General features: G+C 40.9%; 1 pseudogene; it reads left to right on the top strand.

The window, feature by feature from the left end:
• Positions 1 to 16,004: 16,004 nt before the first annotated feature.
• LOC127188480 (protein LSM12-like) lies at positions 16,005 to 16,702 on the top strand (annotated as a pseudogene).
• The last annotated feature ends 376 nt before the right edge of the window (positions 16,703 to 17,078 follow it).

Consider the following 17,078-nt stretch of genomic DNA (forward strand, 5'->3'; position numbering starts at 1 on the left):
ATGAAAAAGCAGTAGGAAATAAACTCCTAGGTAGGAAATTCATTCCTTCAAGTCACTTCTTTAAGAATAAGTCTTGGAAAAATTTGAAAAACGTTTTTTTGTCTTTTTAGTGTAAGGAAAACGAAATGATCTAGAAAACAACCTTCTTTTAATGCATCAAATAAATATGAGCATTGTATATACTGAAGAAGAAGAGTGGCACAAGGTGACCAAAGTGTGGCACTATCATCATGGTACGTGTGCTTCCATTTAACATGGTAGCTGCTTGCATGGGCCTCAGGGATATGGGCCTCAGGGATATGGGGCTGATATAATTTCTTGGTGGACTCAGGGTTTACATCATTAACGCAGCTCAGGCTGAGCAGAAATCAGGGGGATAAGGTGGAGGGCCAGGCAGCTTAGCACCTGGGAAGGCTCAGTCTTCCAGTGTCTGAGCTTGTAATGGATGATCGTTGACCAAGCTGAGTTCACTGAAAGTGGTGATAAGTGGTAACCTATGGACAGTTGTCTAGGTGTGACGTGGCAAAGTAACCATCTCTAATAACAGCACAATTGTCAAATGACCCACAGGGTTCCATTATGTTTGGGGGAGTCCCTGCTTGTTTGAAGGCAGGCCTGTTTTTGCATTCTCCTTATGAGCAGGAAGGGCTTCTATTCACTGTCTTTAGGGAGAGTATGCCACCTACAGTCTGAGTTAAGTTGGTCTTATAGACATCCCCTCAGACCTAATCCTTTTGGGCTGGAAGGAGGCCGCACCCCAGAAAAATAACTGAATTGCTAATAGCAAGAATACTATTTTAAGAGTGGCTTTGAAATGGAAACTCTGCCCCCATCCCTTTCTGTTGTCTCTACTTACAGTGTAGGAACCGAAACATCACATTCTGGAGTCGGCTGCTGTATGTTGGATGTAAAGGCCACAAATGTTATGATCTATAAAAATCGTGTTGATCGCTGAAGTGGGAAATATTAAACTACTAGAAATATCAAGTTAGTTTTCTGCAAGCTTCTGTCAGAGCATCTTTATCAACCCAAAATAATATAGCCTTGTTTAATGTGTCTGTTCAGTTATTTTATATATATATATATATATATATATATATATATATATATATTATATGTGCATATATACACATATGTATATATATGTATAAATGTACACACACACACACACACACACACACACACACACACACACACATCAGAAGGAAGTTTAGCATAAATGTTTTTCTGGAAAGCCAGAAACACTGACTCCAACACAGTGTTTGGGTGCCATCCTGTAATAAGAGAATTAGCAACCAAAGGAATAAAGATGCACAGAACGAGGCCCTCACTAATTGTGGAGAACATGCTTGTCTCTGGCATGGAAGCTGACAACAGGAAGTTTGAGTACCTGCCTGAGAGACTGACGCGTGGGCGTCAGTCAGACTCCCTGTTAGGCAGACAGTTGATGGACCATGCCTAGCTAATAAAAGTGGAGAGTTTGCAAGAGGGCCAGTTTCCTCCACACCTTCCCGACAGACCCCCTGATGACAGGCTGGGCTCAACAGGATCAAGACCAGATAAGGACATGCCATTCAAAAGCTGTGGGCCAATCAACCATCTCATCTTTCTTCAAACTGACCAACCCCAAATCAGGGGAGCAGCTCTTCAGAGGTCTCCTGAGAAGAGACTGCATTTGAGCTTTCCTAGTCTCCTTGTGATGCCTGTGTGTGTCTCCCCAATCTGTTGATGCTCTGCAAACAGCCATACAGAGGCATACAAATACTGGCGTTTTGCTTGTTTGTTTGTATTTGTTTTCCTCTTTGATGAGGGCTAATTGGGTAGCCCAGGATGGCCTGAAACCCACACAGTGTAGATCAAACTGGCCTCAGGCTCACAGGGATCCTCCTGCCTCTGCTTTCTGAGCGCTGGGATTAGAGGTGTGTACCACCATGCCTTGCTCAAACGCTGTTTTGATTCTGGGCTTATTCACACATTTAACAAGCACATAACTTGAAATAAATATGCATATGTGGCATCTGTAGATAATGGAGGCCGTTACCTTTCGTAAAAAATGCTGCCGTGTGCCACTATTCCTTCTATGCTGGTGAAATTGTAGTTTCAGTTGTATAGTAGTGTCATGAAAAGCTGTTAATGCCATTCACTGCTTTTTGAAAGAATGTGATTACTGGGACTTGGGCAGATTGCGAATAGGTTACACATTTGTTCCAGGACACAGTGAGGAGTAGAACTAGGGTTTTCAGTATGTGGCCCAGAGTTTTTCAGTCAGGTCAGACGACTTCCAAGGTCCTGAAGCCTTTGAGTGTTTCCTCTCCTTGGACTCCACACAGAAGGCCGCAGCACTGTGTAGGATACCAGAAACCTCCCATCCACACTCTGATTTCAGTTCATGAATCCTTTGGAATTTAAATGTAACTTGCTCCCTTTTAAAAATGCAAACAGCAAAACATTGAGCAAACCAAGTGATTAAGCATATGAGCCTTCATTAATAAACTACATGAGTTATTCATGGGGCAACTAAACTCAGACACAGAGGTGATTGAGGACTCCTACTTAGTAACACAGACAAAGCTGGAGGACTCCCTAGGAACCAGATCAGCTCAAAAAGAAGCTTGCTCCAGGGCCTGCTGCGTTCCAACAGTGGAGGAGGCTTCTGTGCCAGAAAGTGGCTAAGACAGGAAGAAGGCACCTGGAGGGAAAACTGTCCTTATCAAAGCCCTGGAAGTCTGTCTTGTAGGTTACATCTTTTTGCATAAGCCCCTCTGGGATTTCCTTTCTAGCTTGGTAGCTGTTGATCTTACCACATTTCTGTTTGATTTTCATCCTTTTTTCTTTTATGGGACTTGCCCTCTTTTGCTCTTGGCTTCTCATTTTGGCGTTTACACCTTGTTTCATCTTGTTTGATTATCCAACGTTTGACTTTTCTCCTCTGTTCTGAGGAGAAAAACAAAGGCTTCTCTATGGTAGCAAACTCTATGTTTCATTTTCGTAGTAATTTCAAAAGTTATTCTACTGAGATTAAGATATATATGTGTGATATACATTTTAAAATGCTTAATTTCTCTAGAAAGAAATACTAACCATTGTTGCCAAGGGACAGTTCAGTGCCCAGCGGCTACTGTAGCAGCCAAGGCGACCATATGCACTGCTATGCCTCCTGTGGTTCTGGTGTGTGCCTGTTGCCCCAGAAAAATACAGGAACAGCATTTATTTCTACTTATGGATAAGGAATTCTATTGATACCTAGGGTATGGGTGCCCTCTCTTAGGGAATCTTGGTCTCATTAATGAAATAATTAAGTAATAGATTCAAACAGAAGCTGAAGAATAATTTTACTGAGTTTAAAAGAACAAACAAACAAACAACAGGCAAGCTGTAAGTCTCAGCAACTTCCCAGAGGAGGAGAATAGAGGCGGGAAAGGAAAAAAGCTACACCATTGCATCGAAGTTACTGCCATGGAGGTCAGACACATGGTAGACAAGTGGTCTCATGATGGCGAGGAGGTGTTTTGAGGAAGAGCAAGAAAGCCCAAAGTACCAGAAATAGGATACTTAGGTTCTAGACAGCATGTAAAAATTACATAAAGAAACAACAACAACAACAAAACAAAACAACACCTCCCATCCAACAACAACAAACCCAAACCAAATAGCAGGCAGAAAGAGAGAAAGAAGAAAGAAAGGAAAGAAGGAAGGAAGGAAGAAAAAGAAAGAAAGATGAAAGATATTGCTCAGAAAGATAGGCAGATCCAACCAAACCTCATGGCTTCTGGGCTTCTAGAATCTATACTGGAGGAAGGAATTCTGACAAGGAAAAACACAGTATCTCCTTAAAGGAATAATTATTCCACGCATTTGGCATATGTTAAAGTGACCCCGCTTTCTTAGTAGTGGTCCCTTACCCAGGGCTCTGACCTTATCTAAACGGAATGTTAGGTCCCCACTCAGGCTAGAAATTTCCTTCTCTTGAGCAGAAGGAATATTACTTTCATAAGTAGCTACTGTTACCATAACATTATGGTTATATTATAGATAATACCAATGTAAGGACTTAAAAAAAAAAAAAAGAGGGGAGGACATCCTATTGGGACTCTATATGAGAGAAGCATGGGAGAATGGGGAAATAGAAGGATCCAGAGGGTCCTAGAAACCTACAAGAACATTATGACGGGCGGATCTGGGCCCAGGGGTCCTGCTCAAACTATGGCACCAGCCAAGGACAATAAGTGCAGTAAACTTCGAGCCCCTACCCAGATCTGGCCAATGGACAGGACATTCTCCACAGTTGAGTGGAGAGTGGGGTCTGACTTTCACACAAACTCTGGTGCCCCATATTTGACCACGTCCCCTAGATGGGGAGACCTGGTGGCACTCAGAGGAAGGATAGCAGGTTACCAAGAAGAGACTTGATACCCTATGAGCATATACAGGGGGAAGAGGTCCCCCTCAATCACAGTCATAGGGGAGGGGAGTAAGGGGAAAATGGGAGGGAGGGAGGAATTGGAGGATACAAGGGATGGGACAACAATTTAGATGTAATATGAATAAATAATAAAAAATACTTAAAAAAAAGAACAGTTACAGGGTTAGTTTTTGTCAACTTGACACAAACATGGACACAATGGGGAAAATGGCAGTTGAAGGACTGCCTATATGAGATTGGTCTGTGGGCAGGTCTGTGGGGTCATTTTATTGATTGATAATTGATGTAGGAGGGTCCAGCCCATTGTGGGCAGATGGTCCTGGATGAGAACCAGTAAATAAAAAAGTTGGCTGAGGAGACCAGTAAGTATTATTCTTCCATGGTCTCTGTTTCAGATTCTTGCCTGGATTTCCAGTGATAACTGACTATAATCTGTAAGGCAAATAAATCCTTCCCTCCGGTGGGCTGGTCTGGTCAGTGGTTATTACAGCAACAGAAAGCAATCTAGGACAGCAGGTCAGTGTTTCACATGACACCAGTCCATGTACAATTCCCCACTTGTGTCATCTTAGAATTAAATACATACATACATATATATATATATATATATATATATATATATATATATATATATATATATTGTTTTATTTAGTACATTTTTGCTTTTAAAGCCTAACAGAAACTCCTTTTGCCAACATTTGATGACTTATTCTATGATTTAAATATACTTTTTGAATCTAAAAAAGTAGCCTAGGTTTTTTTTTATTTTGCAGAGTTTTAGAAATACCCAAAGAAGCTGAAAAGAGACAATAAAGGTACCTATGATATTTCCAAACTGTTAGCATTTATTTTATATTTTACATGTTTTTTTCTCTAGAAATTATTTTCATCCTGCTAGGGGAAGATAAGTATCTTTGAGGGTGATGGAGACTTTTTAAACATATACATTTATTTTATTACACATGAATAAAATAAACTATATGCAGCAGGAAGAACCATGAACCAACCATGAATAATATAAATGCTACATTCATAGTGATTTGGCTATTTGTATTTGTCAAACTTGAAGTAAACATCTTTCCAATTTGTTGGCTCTAAATTTCTGAATGAAATTCAGTATCTATCATATCTCATGTCTATTAACTTAAATCGTTTATCTTGATTTAAAAAGATCTTATCCCCAATCAACTAAACTTGATTGTAAAACTAATCTATCTGGTCTTCAACTCCCATCAGATGGAGCCTTTCTTAGATCTTATGTTTATCTCAGGAGGCTAGGGCCCTAGAAACGCAGTGGCCACCAAAGCTGCCCCAAGTGGCTTTCAGGTTCTTGTCCTGAGAATTCAGGGAATGAAATCTATGGATCATAAAAGGTGAGTTTTAGTAGGAAGTATTTTTAGGAGCCAGCACTCTTGCACAGGGGAAGAGTCCCCTGGAGTAGGGTACCACTGAGTCTCAGTGCCTTGGAGGTTAAGCCCTACTGGATGGAGGTGTGAATGAGGAATGAGGTAGAAAGTCCAGTTCGCATTGCAGATGGCCCAGTGCTTGCAGTTTCACTTACACCCTCAGTGGCTTCCTGGAAAGGGCTGCTACTCAGAGAAAAAGGTACCAGCACTCCTTCTGGCACCGCTGGCCTCTGGCAAGGATGTAACTGCCAACAGGTTCAAGGACATTTCAGCTTTTATCCAAGAAACAGACTGGTGACTTTTCTCTGGTGTCTTTTTATACTCAACTGCCTAGCTAATTCATACCTACTGTTCACATCAATATATACTGTATCACATGCGTACAACATGCGCGTGCGCGCATGCGCGCACACACACACACACACACACACACACAAAAAAACACGAGAAGAGAGAGAGGAAAGAGAAAGAGAGCACAGAGAGAGACAGAGAGACAGAGAGACAGAGACAGAGACAGAGAGACAGAGACAGAAGAGACAGAGACAGAGACAGAGAGACAGAGACAGAGACAGACAGAGAGCCAGAGAGCCAGAGAGAAACACACAGACACCTAGTTTGTAATTAGAAAATTGATGGAGTGTGCTAGTCTTTTTTTTTTTCCCACACAGATACTATTGTTCACATTATTTAACACTGTAATGATTTACACATGAAATTTCCTTCAAAGTGACTTACATAGTGAATGGTTGGCCATCAGCTGGTGGTACTATGCTGGGTGGGTCTGAAAACTAAGAGAGGAGGCCTAACTGGAAAAGGTAAGTCCCTTGGGCCACATTCTTGGAGGCTGTATCTTGCTCTTAGTTTGTCTGTCTGTCTGTCTCCCTCCCTATCTCTCCCTTGCTCTTTGTTCTCCTTCCTATCTACTATGAGTTGAGTAGTCTCTGCCACCATGATGTCCTTACTCCCCATAGGGTCAGAAATAACAAAGCCAAAACAACAACAACAACAACAGCAACAACAGCAACAACAACAAAAACCAAGCACAGAAATCCCTAAATCCCATTGATCAAAATAAGGCCTTCCCTTAAAGTGCTCCTGTCAGGTATCCCGGTATCCCGTCACACAAGCAGAACCTCACCACTGTGAATTGAATCTGAATGCTCGCTACAGACTGATATTTTGAACACCTGATCTTAAGCTGGTGGAGATATTTTGGGAGGCTATGGCAACTGTGAGAGGTGGGATATGGTTGGAGGAAATAGGTGTGTGTGTGTGTGTGTGTGCGTATGTGTGTGTGTGTGTGTGTGTGTGTGTGTGTGTGTGTGTGTGTGTGTGTGTCCCCTTCAGGGCATATTATACCTGGCCCCTTCTTACCTAGCACTTTGTTTCCTAGTTTGCCATGAAGCGAAGGACTCTTTTCTGTTGAATGTTTCTGCCACTGTGGTGTGCTGTCCACACACTTAGTGTCCATGAACTGAGCCACCCAAACCATTGGTTAGAATAACCCCTTCCTCTTTTGAACTGTTTCTGTCACGTTCTTGGTCACAACAACGGAAAGTGACAAAACTAGCAAATTTTCCCTCAAGGGTAAATTAAAGAGTATTGAACAGTACTATACTATTCGACTGTATCATACATATAAGGCCAACCTTAGCTTTTTGAAATCCTTCATACTACAAAGAAGAATAATATTACTGTTTTCTCCTTTATCTGGTGTTACTAATGAGGAGCTCAACCTGGCACACCATCCCATATTTTTATAGAAGTTGATACCTACTTTTAACCTGCATCCCTGTGGTGTGCCTTCTCAGATGCTGCAATATTTCCGTTGGGTTTGCCTATGGATATGTTTAATGCACCTGGCTGCTTTTACCCAGGAGTCTCACCTCTCCTCTCTGGAGCTTGGTGCCCACTGGTACCCTCACAGGTATCTTTGATTCCTCTAATGTTTCCTTCATATTTTAGCTTCTTTCTCCTTTGAGAGCTCTTTGGCAAAATTCTCTAGCTGCCTTTGCTGTCACTCTTTTGTGGTGCCCACTCAGCCAAGATCTCTGATATTGATTTTCTTTTCAGCTCTTGGATTGAATCTATAGTGTCCCCCCACCCCCAGCACTCTCACATTTCACAAGGATATTATTTGCACATATTCTGGAGTCTTGTTTGTCCTGTCTGTTTGTGCTGTTTCTTCATCTGGGAGCTGTCTCTGAGTTCATTGTACCCTATGTTGGCCTTCTTTACATGCTTGGTAAACATTTTATGACTTATCTATGTTACCTGAGAGCCCAGATTATTATAAGAATTCACTTCAGCCTGTTTTTGGAAATGCCCAAGTGGGATATTCTGCTTCCTATGGGTTGAGCAATCCCAACCTGAAAATTCTCAGTCTGAAACACTCCCAAATCTGAAGTTTTATCCCAAATACGGTATTGCAAGTGGAAAAGTTGACATCACGAAACTTTGTTTCATGCACAGAATTATTAAAACTATTTTATAAAATTAGCCTTAAGCCATGTAAATGAGGTGCATGTAAATTTCATTTCAGACTGAGTGCTATCATTAGGAACTAGGAACATTCAAATATTCCCAAATCTGAAAATCTCTGACAACAATGCACCCTTGTATTAAGGTTTCATGTAAGAGACACTCAACCAACAGCAGGGCATCCTGCTAGGATACAAGTTCCCTAGTAAGTGGTATCAACCACTTCTTTAGGTCTAACGCAGATGTACATCTTGCTCCATGCTTGGTTTGGGGAGCATGGGAAAAAGCTATGAAGGAGTTTGTCCCTGTGGGTTTCCCTTACTGTCTCATCTTTGGATTTGCTTGGAGCCTTTCTATCTTGTACAGTGGCTCTCTCATAAACATGTGCTCTGAAGGTTTTCTTTTTTTTTTTAATTTTTATAATTTTCTTTTTTATTTATATTTTTAATATATTTTGTTAATTTATTCATATTATATCTCAATTCTTATCCCATCCCTTGTATCCTCTCATTCCTCCCTCTCTCCCATTTTCCCCTTACTCCCCTCCCCTATGACTGTGTCTGTCTGAGGGGAACCGCTTTCCCCCTGTATATGCTCATAGGGTATCAAGTATTTTTTATTTTTAGTTTTTGAGACAGGGCCTCATGATATAGCACAGGTTAGTCTTGGACTCTCAATCTTCCTCCATCAGCCTCTTGAGTGCTTGGATCATGGACATGTATGATCACACCAGGATTAAAGACAAGACTGTTAATCACTCTCCAGCAAATTCATTTGGAACAGCATTTATACTTTCACAAATTGAGTTGCAGTGGCTAGCATTAGAAACACCAGTATCTGCTCTTGGAAAATGCAGGACTACAGGTGAGGGTGAGTGTTTTGTAGAAGTAGTTGTTACTGGTTGTCAGGCACACTAAATGCTATGACAATATTCAAGTAGCTGTTGTTGATGGCTTGTTGTGAAAGGTAAGTTTTAGTGCATCAATAGCTGATTATTCTCAAAGGGTAATTCTCCACAATATATTCTTTTCTTTTCTTTTGTTTAATATATATGAATGCTCTCTCTGCATGTACACCTATATGCCAGAAGAGGGCATTGGATTGTGAGCCACAATGTGGTTCCTGGGAATTGAACTCAGGACCTTTGGAAGAGCAGCCAGTACCACTAAGCCTTCTCTCCAGTCCACCACAATAGATTCAATTGTCGCTACAAATTGGTATTGGGAAATTCTGAGTTTAACTTTAAATGTTAATGTAGTTAATGGAATTTTTTTTTCTCTGCTTTTTTCTGATCCCATGGAAGTCTGTACAAGAAAGTAAGTTATTAACAGTTGATCTATCATTCAAATGCTTTTCTCATCCACGTGTCACTATATCTCCAATGGAAAAAATGGAAAATTGCTTTCTGAACCTTTTTATACATTTATAAAGTGATGTTCTTATCTTAAAGCTTAATTTTTGTTATTGAGCCTGTGGGTGTTTGTCTTGCAGTACTATGGCAACTTTCTAACACCATGGGAACACCCTGGTCTATTTTGTCTTGTAATGCCCAAATGTTCTTTTCCGGTGCTTGCATACCAGTATTAATATACTGGCTAGCTCCTGCTCTGACATTTGGCAGACACACTTCCCTTAATGCACATTCTATTATACAGAGCAGCCATGGTTCAAAATGTTCATGGGAAGTTTGGGAATTAACTCATTTCATAGGTTGAGGGTATAGCTCAGTGGTCATATACTTTCCTCAAACCTGTGAGACCTTGGGTCTGATCTCAGAACTGAAATAAAATAAGATAGAAGAGAGCAGAACAAGTGAACACAACAAAATACAAAGCCAACCAGCCAACCAACAACCAGTCAACCAACCAACCAACCAACCAACCAACCAAATGCAAACTGCTTAAAGCCAAGCCAAGCCAACTCCCAAAGCACTTAAGCTTTGTCTTTTTGAGGAAGGGTGAAGAGAGCATATGTCATTACATTCTATCCCAGGTGGGATGCGGATCATTTCTTTACCCAGCATGTCCACACTGTATGCACCACGTACTCTGTGGCAGTTGAGGGAAGGCTATAAGCTTTAATACAGTATATTGTTACAAAATCCCATTTTATTATAGTTATTGTTGTTAATCTCTTATTTGGAAATTTGGAAATTAAACTTTATCATAAGCATGTACAGATAGAAAAAACATAGAAGAGGTAGGGGTTTTCAAATCTACTGAGAAACTTGAAACGGATCCTTTGTGGATAAGGGAGACCATGTATTTTTGTTGACACATAAGACTGGGCTTTGAGAATGGTCTGGAAAGTTGGCCATCCACTTTGGGTTTCAATGCTGTTCTTGACAGGACTCCTGCTGCTGCCATGTGGACAGCAACCGTCCAGGCCTGGGTAGGTCACAGCTTGGCATTCTGAAATTCTCCTGGATACTAGTGACCACCATGTGGCCTGTCCAGCCTTTGTAGGAGACAGGCACGCTCTGCCTACAGGCTGTTTTCTGTGTGTGTGTGCTTCTAGCTGCCTGCTTCCTTTCTTCTCACTCTCGCTCCACTACCCCTCTTCATTTACAAAATACAAGTTCAAAGCATAAATCATTACTAATATTGTGATAGTGACAGTTAAATATTAAGCTAAGTGTGAGGCTTTTCTGAGTGCGAGCCCCGGGGAGCTGCACAGGTATGTCTGCTGAGCCGGCCTTGACAGGAAGCTTGCCTGCCATGGGACTCCATTTTCCATCCTGTATGCTCTCTTGAGGAAAGGCAACGCTGCTTTAGGACTCAGTGTTTATTGGGACTACAGTGCCCTTGTGCCTGAATTGACCTACCCAACTTTGTGTTTTCCAGCTGGGCACAGGATAGGTTCCCTGAGTCCTGAGAGAAGGAGTAACCTTAATACTCTGTTACCTTGGTTCTGTGGCTCAGATTTTCAAGTCTTTTCTCTCCTCTCTGCTCTTTCCTTTCTCTCCTCTCTCCTCTCTCCTCTCTCCTCTCTCCTCTCTTCTCTCTCTCTCTCTCTCTCTCTCTCTCTCTCTCTCTCTCTTTCTCTCTCTCCTGTCTCTGTCTCTTCTGTCCTCTCTTCTCTCGCTCTCTCCTTCTCTCTCTCTCTCTCTCTCTCTCTCTCTCTCTCTCTCTCTCTCTCTCTCTCTCTCTCTCTCTCAGTGTTTCACTCTAGCCAAGGCTGGCTTGGAACTCACTAATGCTATCCTTCTGTCTCAGTGCCATAGGTGCTTGGATTACAGGTCTGTGCTGTCACGGTGGCTTTAACTCTCTTCTACAAATGTAAAAATCCTTTATAACCTGGAATGTAACATTTACATCATTCAGGAAATGCTAAAGAGTGTGCACAAAGATTGGCCATCTTCCAGTTCTTATGATCAGGATGTCAGCACCATAAACCCTATCCAACCTCTCAGTTTTAATTCATGGCTTGGTCTCTCGGAAGGCCTAGGTCAATTGTTGATGACTTTTTTCTTTCATTTTCTGCTTCTGTGTATCCTGTGTTTAGGCACCTGTGGACTGTCCTGTTTAATTATCTGAACGCAACAACAGATACGTTGTGAAAATGGTTGGGATCCTGAGGCTCAGATTCAGGTGTCAGTTGACCTGAAAACTCATCCATATCTACTTGCTACAGTTTTGACCTAAGTTTGGAAGAGAAATCTTGCAACATTTCTTTGTTCTCCAGGTAAGAAATAAAACCTAGGCCAGCTTGTTTACGATATTTTCTTAACTTTTTTTCTTTAAGTGATGAAAGAATGAGTGTGTGGTCCTTACTGGTAATCTGTAAATGCTCATCGTGCTGTGACCCAGCGCAGTAGCTCATCTTCTTTCTGTAAAATGCACACTATAGAAACTTGTAGTGTCACTGGAGGAGAAAACTCACAGCCAGCTACTAAATGACTCTGATGTCCTTTGTATGTACACCTAGGTCTTTTGCTTGATTGTCTACTTATGATTTGATTGGAAATGGTTCCACGTCAACGTGTTTGGCAAGCTTGCTTCTTCTGCCAGACTGAAGAGATTCAAACTTACCTTAGACATATAAGTGCCGTACATTACTGAGGGTCGGTGATTAAGGTAGAATATTGGCTTTTGAAAGGGGAGTATAAACAACACAAACAGAGCATGTGCTTATGTCTACTGTTCCTCTGCGCTGGACATTAGCCAAACTTTAATTATATGGCATCACACACATAGAACACAGCATTATTTTTAAAAATCCACTCTAAAAAGTGCTTGCAATCTCTGAAACACCCTGTGTTAGTAGTTGTTTCTGGGAAGGGTGTGAGAACCAGTTCTACATGAAGGGGAAAAATGCATCATGTTGAAAGTTGGGTGAGGAAGGCCCATTTTCCTACTGGATTCTTAGTTTTGAATTTCCTGTTGATAACTGTTCTGGTTAAGGAACTCCCCCTTATGTTTATTCATGGTTGCAGACACTTTAAATGTATTTTCCTTTAAACCTTGCTTTTTGCGTTTAAAATGATGAACCACTTATCAGTCTTTGAAATGAAGAGAGTAAGCAGGAGGCTTTCATCTTTGAGGGCTTTGGTTTAACATTGGCTGAGTTCAAGCCAACGCAAGTTTGATCTTGCTCCCTGTACTTCTGCAAGCGTTCTGGGGGAGCAGCAATTACAAACTAAAAGTCCTCCAAAAAACGTGCAATCAGAAACAAAACACTTTATTATAACCAAGAAGAATATGCATATATGTTCATATATATACACATATCTGTCTACATCTGCATCTTTAGATATGAAACCATTACATCGTAGCTTTGATCAGAAGAAAAGTAATTACAGCTCCAGTTTCTATGGCAAGTTTTGGCAAAAGGAGCAGAGTGCTGTGATGGGGAGGCTGAGCATGCAAGGATGTTGGGAGCCACCCTGCTCCCTGGAAAGGCAGCTCCTTCCTCCTCTGGCCCTCACCCTATAGGAAGTCCATTCTTATTGCTTATCGGCTCCCTGCTTGGCTATTCAGTATTCATCAGGTCCCTTTGAGTTTCATATTGGAAGGTAACAATTTGTGCTACAGTACAGCCCCAGAGTACTTGCATCTTAATGAGAGTCATAGACTGTGGCTGAAGAATGAAGCTTGGAGTCCAAAGTTTGCGGGACAGGAGTGAATTAGTTATACTGCCCTCAGGAAAGAGTCTTTGAGTCTTACTGGATTCTCATTGGAGCTCAGTGTTTTATAGTGTGGACTAAGAGGCCACTGGGAACAAGCAAATATTATTCTCACCAACTCTATTATATATATATATATATTTTTTTTTTCCTTAAAAGGCACAGAGTATCATCCTTTCTATTCTGGGGCAGTGCTATTGCCCCATGGCTAGTGATTTGCAGAATAATTGCTACCTTTATCACAGGCCCAAGTCTCTGGGATTACAAAGCCTCTTCACATTTCTTCTGATGATCTAGCATTGCCTCAACTCTTAGTGTGGGCCAATTTTCTCAGCCCCCATTTTTTTCTATAGCCATTATGGTGACTTTGTACCTGCAGGCATCTTGTTGATGGAAATGTCTTAGATTCTTCTTAAATGGTTCTTGGGTAACTCCCGTGTGTGAGTGCGATATAAACATTAGGGCTAGGGTAAACTTGCCATTATTCTCAGGACTACTACATAGTGGTAGGAGAAAAATACAAAACTTATTTCTGGGCTAGCTACACACTTGTGTAAACAGTAGAGGAGAGACCCAGAAGGAAGATATGAGGCCTCTAAGGGTGCCTGGCTGTTAAGTAATTTGAAATCCCATATGCTCTGAGATAATAAGACCCCGAAAAGGAATTCTTCCTTACTGAAAATTTGTGAATATATAAATAATAATTTTTTAACCCATAATAAGAAACATCTTGAATGTAGTGGTGCAATGCCTTTAGTTCTAGCACTCAGGAGACAGAGGCAGATAAGTCTTTGAGTTTCAGGCCAGTCTGGACAGCCAGAGTTACCCAGGTTTACCATGTCTTCACAAAACAAACAAACAAACAAAAAATGAGCAAAGCTGTCACAGGGGTGCTGGCATACTGATGTCGTCATGGCTACCTGTCATAAAGCTTTACTCACTGTATTAAACCACTCTTACCTAGTCCAGCTGTGTCCCTCTGCAGAGGGTTAGTGCCCTTTCTTTTCCCGTCACTGACTGGGTGAGAAATTGGAAGGTTGTGTGGGGAATGGAGATCAGAACAAATGGAGCTAGATAAGAAAAAAAAATCATTAGCAATAGCTGTCCAAGGTATGCCTTCAGTGCACAGCGCAGGCTGGCTGCCTTGTGTCCTCACAGCAGCACAGGACAGGCATATAGAACAGTCTACAGACTGGCTTCCCGTTCCATCACTTCTCCCCCAGGAGTGACCAACCATGAGGACTGGGCGCACATCAGCTCCCACGGCTCGACCTTCCTCTATAACAGGCTGGGATTTGTTGGGCATCAGCAATAATCTTTCTTAACTAATCAATCTCCAATTTAACAGATGTTGACTCCAGTTTAACAGATGACTGGCCTCATGTGATCTAGGTTCTTACTTACAAGCCTTTCAGCCAGAGAGCCAATAAGGTGACTTGGATTTATACACTGTGTCATGTTTTTATATTTCTTTTGAAAGGAGGCATTTTTCTCCATGTTCTAAGGGACAGGCTCCTCAGCTCAATTATTAGCAGGAAGTAGTTTCTAAGACAGGTGAGGCAAATTTACAAACATCAATAAACATTTAAAAATTATCTAGTCTGCACTATGCACTATGTAAGTGAAACTATAGTGTAAATATTGTGCACCAAATACTCTTAAATCTAACTTTTCCAAAAGAAGCACCCTTATATTAATCCTTTTAATGAATTAAACTAAAATATTTCCCGATTGTTTTTGTAAGCTTGACATCTTGATCACTAGAACGCATATTTTTAAGGATCACTTTAAAAATGAAATATTTATGAGCTATTACTGGTATGTAATTTATTAAATTTATGATGGTCAATTTTGATTGATAAAATGTCTTGGCTATCTAGTCAAATTGTGCTCATTGAAGATTGATAGAAAGATATTTGAGGCCAGATTTTGGCTTCCATACTCTGTTACACATTATAGCTTATTTTATAAAACCCTTTAAACATATTAACGGTACTCATAATGTATTATTACGTAAAAATCAGCCCTAAAATAATATACAGCAGTATTAGCCTAATTTTGTAGTTGCTCTCTGTATATGTACTTTTGTACAAAGTTGGGAATACATGGGGAATTAATTGAATGGACTTGAATGAGGGTTTTTATATTTTTCAGTGTGGGAGGAGGAATGAGTAGACATGTCAGAGTTTTCTCATTTTTGAATCTAACTTTATTTTGTTTTTGTTTGTTTAGATTTTTAGTTTCCCCCTGATTTTCACACACAAAATTTATTTAAAAATAAAGTTAATATGCCTTCGTGTAGAATGGCAGTAAGTTAAAGGAATACTTAGATGTGCTCTTCTTACAAAATAATGAACTATTCTGTGACCACTACAAAACTGGTCTCATCCACCTATGTATCCATTAGTTCATCTTTTTTTTTTTTTTTCAATTTAGAGCACTCAATATTTTTTCAATAATCCCTCATTTTTATAACAGGTTAATCTAACACCATTGATTCAAAAAACAAAAGACAAAACAAAACAAAAAAACAAACAAAAAAATTCCCAAAACCCAAAACTGGGTTGCCATGGCTAACCACGGTTGCTCTTCCAAGAGGATGGCCCCTCCAGGTGAGTACTTCAGCACTGGGAGCGAGGTGTTCTGCCAGATGTGCCAGGAGTCCTGGCGAGGTGGTAGCTTTTGACTAGCAGTCCAAAACACTGCCTCTAAAATGTCCCTCTTCCAGCGGAAAGACCAACCACTCAGATATTTTGCTTATAAACTTACAGTATGTTTCAGAAGTGGAAATAATTAATGAACGAGCAGAAGCCTCTCCTCCCCTAGCTTCACTCAGTGTTAGTGTGTTTGCCAGCAAAGCAGGGACAGAGGAGGAGGACAAGGTGGGCCCTGCCTATGCGATCAGTGCTGGCATCTCCCTGGAGGGTCAGCAGCTCTTCCAGACCATCCATAAGACTATTAAAGACTGTAAACTGCAAGAAAGAATAAAAACAACCACATCGTAGTCGTGGAAGAAGTTGCTATTACACCCTCACATCAAGGGGAAAATTGTAAAGGCAAAGAGGGGAGTACACTGAGCCCTGTACACAAATAGTTGAAAAACATTTTAGAGATGTGGAAAGCCAAAAGATACTGCAGCGGTCACAAGCCCAACACTCACAGAAGGAGGCTGTCACCCTGAGTCCACAAATATGGAGGACTCTTCCAGCATCCAGCTCCAGAGATGGGGGTGGCAGCTTCAGTAGAGGCAGGGCGGGAGAGGGATAGGGAGCCTTTATTTCTTGCTGACTATTATTAAAGGATCAGCGTTTCAAAACAAACAAACAAACAAACACAAAACAAAAAAGAGCCAACTCCCCCCAAGCCCTAGACTTGAATAAACACCCAACAGCAACTACAAAACAATAAAAAAACCACCATCACCAATAACAACAAAAACAACACTTTCAAGCTAGCCATCAATAGGTTTTTTTGTTTGTTTGTTTGTTTTTGATTCTTGTTTTTAATACAATTAAATTGATTTCTGTTTTTCTTCCATTTCAGCTAGCCAGTAATATCACTGATGAAATGGAAGAAATTTTGAACTACTACTAAATAGACTGTCATCCCCTGGCAAAACTACCGTGGTCCAGCCTCCTTCTTA

Source organism: Acomys russatus, chromosome 4 (assembly GCF_903995435.1).
Source record: "Acomys russatus chromosome 4, mAcoRus1.1, whole genome shotgun sequence".
NCBI lineage: Eukaryota > Metazoa > Chordata > Mammalia > Rodentia > Muridae > Acomys > Acomys russatus.